Here is a 9,478-nt window from a genome sequence, read left to right as displayed (position 1 = left end):
GGCAGCAGTACCTGATATACACGAACTATATCAAATCAAATCAACAAGAATTTAGGTAGATACTGAAAAGAAATTTGATACACCGTATAAGGTTCTCCTTCAAACAGTTTGAGTAAAAATTTTTTTAGGACTTAATACGCCGCATTCTTCAAACCGCGGTCAATCTTCATTTTACTTATTTATTGTTCGAAATTGGAATTCGGATTAGATATTATACAAGAATCGAATATTTGAACTTCGAGAAGAATATATCAAATAAGAACTTTCAATCTAGGTAATAAATCATTGTTTTAATATAGGGCTTGTAATACACCTATACATGTACTTTGAATAACTTGTTATAATTTGGTATTTATTCGTTATGTAAATGTCATAATTATCGCATTTTTTATACATGTATGAAATTTGAACTATCGCTTGCAGGCCTATGATACACTGGGAAAGAAAGTAGTCAAATTAACTGTCCCACGCAGTTAAATATAGTCAATTGCGCCAGTACCATTGAATGAACTGATATTCTATTAGAATAGTAGACGCTATATTGAAACAAAATAGTATTCTTTGACAGAATAAGTATTTTAGTTGATTTACTAAATTTATATTTTGAAATAATATCAATAAGTATCGCTGATTGAATCTAAAAAAATCGATTTCATACATCAAACTAGCACCATTACATAAATGAAAATCCTATTGTAACCACAGGCGCTGTATTGAAACAAACTAGCATTCATTAAAATGACAAGAATTCTAATTTACTTGTTATATTGATGTATTTTAAAGCAATTGTGATAAAATGTATAAATTAAATCTGAAAATTCCTTTGCTAGAATTCAATTTTATTTCAATCAACCAAGTATTGGTTGTAGTGACAAGTAGTCTGTCAATTTATTTACATCCCCTATTGAATTAAAAAATGCTTCATTGAAACCATTAATTATTCCTTTGAAAAGAAAAATTACACAGGTATACAAATAACAGGTCATTTTCTATATTACAAACCAGCTATAGTATTCCAGAAAGATTTTGATGCACTGAATCCAAATCTGGCCTCAGAATTTTTCTATCACGTCAGGTTTTTGAAATATCGTAACCTAAAAGGCTAAAACACTGTTTTTTTTTATATATTTGAGGTTATGTAGCATCTTAAATAAATTTTTTCATAGAAAACTATTTAAAGCATCTTAAAGTAGAAATCTTACCTTTCCAAATGCCGTCGAATACCTTTTTTTTGCCACAACATGGCCGATTCAAAAATTTCCATTTTGAATTCACTATTTTGGATTTTGATAAAATGAAATTCTGTCGCAGATTCACATTCGTCGACTCCAAAAATCAGCGAGTAAAATTCTTTATGCAAATAAAACTCATAGAAAAATGTGTGCTTTGAAGGATTAATGGATTCTCGAATTTTAAGAAAGTCATAAATATAAATATTTCAAAATGCGATATCTTGGAGAAAACAAAAGGATATTTAGGCAAACTGAACAGCAGTTGAAAGGGGAAGATTTGTACTTTTAGATGCTTTAAATAGTTTTCTGTAAAAAAATTTATTTACGTTGCTACATAACCTCAAATATATAAAAAAACAGCGTTTCTTGCACCTTAGGTTACGACATTTTAAAAACCTGACATGATATAGTAGAACAATTCTGAGGTCAAATTTAGATTCAGCACACCAAAATTCTTCGGGAATATTATACCATTGTGATACAAAATCTTGTATACTTGTGTTATTGTTAATAATATTAGTATCAGTATAATAACTTATAAATATATAATTATAAATATATAAATATATAATTTAAAAATTATATATTAAATTTTAATTTATAAATGGCGCTGTCTATTATTAATTTCAATTTTCAATGAAATTAATAACATAAGTAAGTATAAACATTTAGATCGTCAGTAATAAAATAGGACCATTACTTCATACATCGAGTGTACTTGCCGTAAAGTGCCCGTTTGTGTACATTTTACAAAAGTATAAGTCGGTTCTTAAATCATAAAATTTGTAATAATGGAAAGAAGGGAAATAGTGAGAGCTGGAAATTCACTTAATTTTATTTATATTCAGCAACGTTTCGTCAGCACATTTACTGACCTCTTCAGGCTTTATTAACAGAAAAACAACAAATTATTAATAATAAAGTTGCAAATGTAATTTTACTGGCATATAATTATATGTATATGTGTGCACCTGATTTCTCTCGTAGTGAAATTATTATAGGCTAAAACGAATAGCTCGTAGCCAGTCTCGTAACGATACAGTAAGAAATCAAGTATTTCAACACATATACATTTATTCTTCATCTATCATCCCTTCCTCATCGATCTTAATAAAGGCTTATAAATATGACTAAGATATTGTATATCCTCTTTTCTATTTAAAGTGTTTTTATGTAAGCTGATATGCAACATTTCGGATATTCTGCGTTTCTTATAATTCTTTTCATAATCCAATATCTTAGCTTTGTCCCAGTCAAATTCGTGTAAAAGAGTTCTTCTATGTGTAGCTACTACTGTAACTGAGTTAATGTTTTATTTGTGATCATTTAATCTAATTTTTATGGATCGCTTACTTTCATCTATGTAGACCGCGGAACATTGTTTACAGTTAAAACTGTAGACAATACCAGTGTTGTCTAATAAATCAGATTTGTCTTTTCCTAAACGAATGAACTCTTGTAATGGTTTTTGTAATAAAGGGATTGGAGTAATGTTATGTTTTTTTAACACAGAAAAACATTTTTTAAAGATGTTGCAATTATTTGAAATAACGACTATAGGTAATTTTTGATTTATTAATTTTTTAGAATTATTCTTCCCTTTTTTATATTTGCTAATCCGTTTGTGTATGTGTTTTTGATAAATTCAGATGGATAATTATTCTTTTACAGGATATTAATAACTATTTTTAAATTGCGTAAACGAAATTTTTTGTCAGCAAGTAAAAACACCCGGTCAACTAAATTTAAAACTATATTAACTTTTTGATGAATTGTATGTTCTGAGTTAAAATTCAAAATTCTGTCTGTTGTTTTTCTAAAACAGTCAAATTCTAATTTATTATTATTTCTGATCCATTTTAAGTCGAGAAATGGAATAAAATTATTCATTTCAATTTCAAACGAAAATTGTAATCTATTATGATAAGAATTGAACGTCTTGACAACTAAATCAATTTTATTTTTCGGAACGCACATCAAAGTATCATCAACATATCTATAGTAGAAAACAGGATTAATTTGATATTTATTCCACAACACGTTCAGGCAGTGTTTCTCTAAGTCTTCCATTACAATATCAGCCAATAAAGGAAAGATGGGAGAGCCTATCGGGCTTCCAAACATTTGTTTATAATAAATTTTGTTCAACACAAAATGTGTGTTATTAAATAAAAATTTTATATCTCTCCGAATCTCTTCTATTGGAATCTCGCAATTTATAATTTGTTCATAATGTTTATCCAATCCCTCCAAGACTAAATCACAAGATATATTCGTGAATAAGAAACTTATATCTAATGATATTAAAACGTGATCGTTTGGAATACAAATATCTTTTAATTTCTGTTTTAACTGCCTACTGTTTAAAATGTGAGAGTTAGGATTATTTAAAACTGTTTTAAGAGTACTATATAAGAATTTTGCTAATTTGTGAGTAGGGCTACTAATCGATGAAATTATTGGTCGTAGTGGCACATTTTCTTTATGTATTTTTAGTAATCCATAGCATTTTGCTATGGATGTATCGGTTTGAGTCAAATCATTATTATGCCAATATTTATTCAGAAAACCATTATTATTCCAATCTTTTAAAATCATTTTTACGTCTCCTTGTAATTTTTTCAAAAGGTTTCATTTAACTTTGATATAAGTGATATTATCATCTAATAAAGTATTCATTTTTTCTAAATATTCTTTTTTCGACATGACTACTGTCGAAAACAATGTTCAGTGGTCTACATACTATAGATGAAAGTAAGCGATCCTCAAAAATTAGATTAAATGAACACAAAAAAAACGTTGATTCAGATACAGTAGTAGCTACACATAGAAGAACTCTTTCACACGAATTTGACTGGGAAAAAGCTAAGATATTGGATTATGAAAAGAATTATAAGAAACGCAGAATATCCGAAATGTTGCATATCGGCTTACATAGAAACACTTTAATTAGAAAAGAGGATATACAATATCTTAGTCATATTTATAAGCCTTTATTAAGATCGATGAGGAAGGGATGATAGATGAAGAATAAATGTATATGTGTTGAAATACTTGATTTCTTACTGTATCGTTACGAGACTGGCTACGAGCTATTCGTTTTAGCCTATAATAATTTCACTACGAGAGAAATCAGGTGCACACATATACAAATAATTATATGCCAGTAAAATTACATTTGCAACTTTATTATTAATAATTTGTTGTTTTTGCGTTAATAAAACCTGAAGAGGTCAGCAAATGTGCTGACGAATGTGACTGACGCCAAAGAATTGCTTAATTCGGTTATAGAGAATTAGAAGTATTGTCAGAGTTATGGCTGATGGAGGTCAAGGTTTCTTTAAGGTAAGTTTACATTCTTCTTGAAAATTATTCCCTAACGGCAAATCTCAAAGATCCTGATAATAACGAACTTAGTTTACATAATTCGATTAAACGTAAAAAATGATCACTGTACTATGAAGGTACTGATAAAAACGGTAAGCTTAGTAGTGTAGATATATTAATATTAGTATATATACTTCCATAAATGAAAAAACTCATGAAAATTTTAAGCTTTTAGTAGATTTAACAAAATTAAATAATATTTTATTCAAATTTGTTCAAGATTTTAAGTACTTGCTTATTATTAATGGACATCAAACTATTAGCTCTATGTTTTCCTGTCTGTATTGTTTTATTTCGGTGAGTACTTTACGAAGTGATTTAGTTTCTGAAGACAGTAGTGATGATATCGCATATATAACTTTGATTCTTTTAAGATGAGCCATATTCGACGATATTGCTTTGTTCTTGACCGATACGGAACGTATAAAAAATCTTGACCCAGCAGAATAGTCAGATGATTTCACACAAGAAGTTGTTCATTTTTGTACACAAAAAAAACTGAATCTAATTATTTCACGTTATAAAGGAAACAAAAAAAAAACAAGGATTGAGGATAATTGCACTGATTCTACTTTCGTTGTAAAATAAATTAAGAACACCTTTTTTTGAGGGAAAAAGCCGGTTACGGCATAAAAAACCCTTTTATTGAAAATTTTACACTGAAAGATTTGATCGCGAATTAGCGCCGCGCGGGAACAATGACGCACGCCCGTATTCGCTCTCTGTTTCCGATTTCACACTTTGCACACAAGATACTGTGATGTTCGTATCACTTATAAATAAAATAATTCGAACTCTCGTAATCTAGCTAATGAGTAAGAATTTGTTTCCAATGATTTTACTCTAATTGTCAAGAAAATAGATAAATGAATCAAATATAATAAATAAGTAAATCAAATATACATAAGTAAGTGCAATATATCGAGGAAAGTCAGACAATGCCCTAGTTTCTTATGGTGCGAATTGTCCCATAAGCAGAGCTAAAGTCTTCCTTTGATAGGATATAATTCGGCCCAAGTTTCTTATAGCGCGAGATGTTCTATAAGTCGAGCTCAAATTATAAGGAAAGGATAGTCTTGCTTAGTTAATCACAATGAGAGAAAGAACTTAGGTATTAATCCAAGTTTATTCAGACTCATGCGCTCACCTTGCAAGGCTAGAAGTGAATGCTAGCCTGTGCAAAGGTAGGCCTATTTATACACAGATTTTCCCGCTTATTATTACAGGAGAGATTTCATCGAAAATTCGAGAGACATTCGCGAATTTTGAGAAATAAGTTTTCTTAATTTACAAGTAAATAACGATTAATATTAAGTTTTTAACACATGTAAATTTTACAGAATTTGTTGTTTGTTGATTTTATACAATATACAATTATCGCCAATAGTGTCGTCAAAAGTTATTAACTAATAAAGTTAATTAACGTGATATTACATTATTTACAATAGAAAATTATTAAAATTTCATATAACTTTATAGTTGATTAATTTTGGAAGTATTTTCCAAAATTAATTATTTAAATTAATTAATAACATTTGAATTATGACTAATTTTTCATATTTGTAACGGTTTTTTCTAATCTTAATATGCAATTATTAGACTAATTATCTAAGATTTCTAAATCATAAAGTTATCATTATCAAGTATTAACTTAATATTTTCGTCCTATATATGGCTTATTGTTTAAATAAATTATTAATTGTTTATTTATTAATAACAGTTATTATACAGCTGTTATTAATGAAACCAATTCTTACTCATGTTCTATGTTTATTCATTTTGCATATAAATTATTTATATTTTTCTAGTATTTCATATGTTAATAAATAAATTGACTTTGCATATTGATATTCATTATTATTTCATAGTTGAATGAGATTTTTGTTATAATATTATTAATCTACATGCTAAAATCTATATAATCGATACTTTGTTATGTTAAAATTATCTATAATTAACATATTTTTCTTAATATCATGAATCATTATATCTATGTCTATTATTTTGTGACGTCACGCTGTTTATTTTGATTCGACTTTTATTTGTATACAGTCGCGTAAACAGTGAGGTAGCGCCGCTTAATGTATTGTTTTGACTAAACAGATAGATACGTTAGACTAGTTGCAGTCATTCAGTGATTTAATAAATAGCTCATATATAGGACCGTTACAATACGCACAAATATAAACGCTACGTGGGAGCGTTATAAATGTAAACGCTACGTGGGAGCGTTTACAACGATTTGATAAGCGTAGATGTTACGCAATGATTGATGTTGTTCAATCGATAGATGTTTGCACGTGGGCAATCCGAACGTTTAATTCGGCAAGTCGCGAGGGAGCTCCGCACGCTGTACAATGTAGTCGACTACTGCCGGGTTGACCGGCGAGCGGAAGCCGCCCAAAATGGCGGTGACGACACCAATAGATGCTGCCGCGCTTGGGCCTTAGCCTCATTCACACAGACACACACGCATGATTTGCGCGCGCAGGCGCAATAGACGAAATTGTTCATGTTAATTAATGTTGCGATGCAACAGTTACTATACTATGCGTATATCCATGTGTCAATTTATATAGCGTAAATATGTGTATACACAATTTTTATAAAACGTTATTATGATAACGGTATTTATTATTTTAGAATACAGACGATATGATGACTTTGTGAATGAGGAACAAAATGAAAACATTGATACAAATAATCATTGCAATACTGACCACATATTTTCAATTAAAAATGTAAATATAAGAGAAATTTTGTGTAGCACTTTTGGAGGTGAACAAATTTTTGCTTAGCATAAAACTAACAATTTCTTAAGACCTGGTCAGAGGAAAAGACTTGTCCACTTCGTTGTTGCTGGTATTATGAACATTTGTAACAGGTAAATTAAAAGTCATTATTTATAGTTTATTTAGTTGTTATGAAAATAGTAATGTTACACGTTTATTTTAGAAAATCGAATGGTAATGACCTCAAAATACTCAGTCACAAGATAGTGGACGTTTTTCCCAATGAATGTGTGCTTTTATACTGTGAACCACGAGTGTGGAAAAATAATTCAGATACAGGCAGGCAAAGAATCCTAAGGCAGCACTGTTGAATAAGTATTAAAAACCTTTAAAAGTTAGTGATATTTGATGAATCAAAGAAAGTCCTCGAGCTACTCTACCAACACATGTAAAAAAGAAATGTCTGATCCAAGTTTGAACCAAATATGGACCATCAGATATGGTCCATACTTGAGAATGGACATATATGGTTCTGGTATGATCGAGACAAAATATAGGGGGCTCAATTACATTAGCATATTCCAGGTATAGTTTATATCAGGTAACAAAATAAATATAATATATGACCAAAGGGTGATGGTGCTAAAATATCTGGACTCTCTTGTGATTACTCAAGTATAATCCAGATATAATTTAGGTCATGTTATTTTTTTCAAGTAAGAAATCCCAGAGGTATGTTATTTATTAAATATTCAAACCAAGAAATGCTTAACCTAGGTTTGATCTAGTTCAAAATTTCCGCTATTAAAAAAATGATTAAATAAATATTATTAAATGATGTGAATACAACAGAATGAGATATATTTCAATTGATAAACTGTACATTAAAATAAATTACAATTTTTTTTTCATGAGGATTCGGTGGCAGGCAAATGTATTCATTGAAGTATATCATTTTTCCTTCTATTTTATTCAAAGGTATAAGTGAATAGACATACTTTTGACAAATGGGTATAATTACACTCACGTACAAGTACGTAGCTGCTGTCATTGACTTCCATAAAAAAACTCGCCTAACCAAAATTTCGTCGTTGATTCCAGTATACAATGGAGTTATTTCGTGTTTTTTGTCTAGTATACAATTTTGACGTATAAATTTCATTCATATGTCGTGCTCTGCTCGTGACAATTAGTTTTCGCCCTTCAAATATCAAATTTCTAGCTTCTGAGTTTTGAATCGCTTCGATTTCATTATCGTTCAATTTAACAATCCTCACTTTTCCAAGAATATCTTCTTCGTCATTTTCTCTAATGAATCTTCCAGGCATCAAGATATTTTTTAAAATGTCGAATGCATTCAGCATTTTGAGTGTATTAATAATTTCAGCGTCTATTTTATTTGGTCCATGATTGATTTTTTTAAAATAACCATTCGAGTCTTCGAATGGGAAAGCAGACCAACCGTACAAAGGTCCCCATTGTTTAACAAAACCTGCATAGTGTCGCATTACGTGTACATTGAAAGAACATTTTTCTAGACCATATAAATCTAATACTTCATCGGCGAAAATATCAATCATAATCTTCGCTGTATTAATTTCATTAATGTGAATTCGCGATTGCAGATAAATCCTTATAGCATGAGATAATAGTAAGAAGTTGTTGTAATATCTTCTTGCTAAATGATTTTTTAAAAAAACAGGAAAGTAAAACAATAAAAAGTCTCTTTTCTCTGCAGCTTTGTAAGACTTGCGGTACTTGAGGATGCGGGGTTTTCTCGCTATGTAGTCGGGTGGAGAAATCTTCAAAATCACATCATTGATTTTTTTTTCCGATTGCTTCGAGATATAAAACGGCCTATTGTGGTATTTTTCATTTATCCATAGTTCCATGAGCATACATATTACTCCTATGATAACATGCAGTATTCAGGTGGGAAAGACCTTGCAATGTCACAGCAGGGCATTGCTGCAGCTATAGTTGGCCCTTTCACTCCTTGCATGTATTCTACATTGTTCTCAATAGCACGGCGTCCTTGCTCGAGCATTTTTTCATGAGTTCTCAAGGTGCCGGATTATTTATAGGTGGAAAAACCCAATTCTGACCGGCTGCACACGAACATCCTTC

The sequence above is a fragment of the Phymastichus coffea genome, unplaced genomic scaffold, assembly GCF_024137745.1.
Source record: "Phymastichus coffea isolate CEN01 unplaced genomic scaffold, Cenicafe_Pcof_1.1 PCOF00033, whole genome shotgun sequence".
Lineage (NCBI taxonomy): Eukaryota > Metazoa > Arthropoda > Insecta > Hymenoptera > Eulophidae > Phymastichus > Phymastichus coffea.
Note: the sequence above shows the minus strand (reverse complement) of the source record.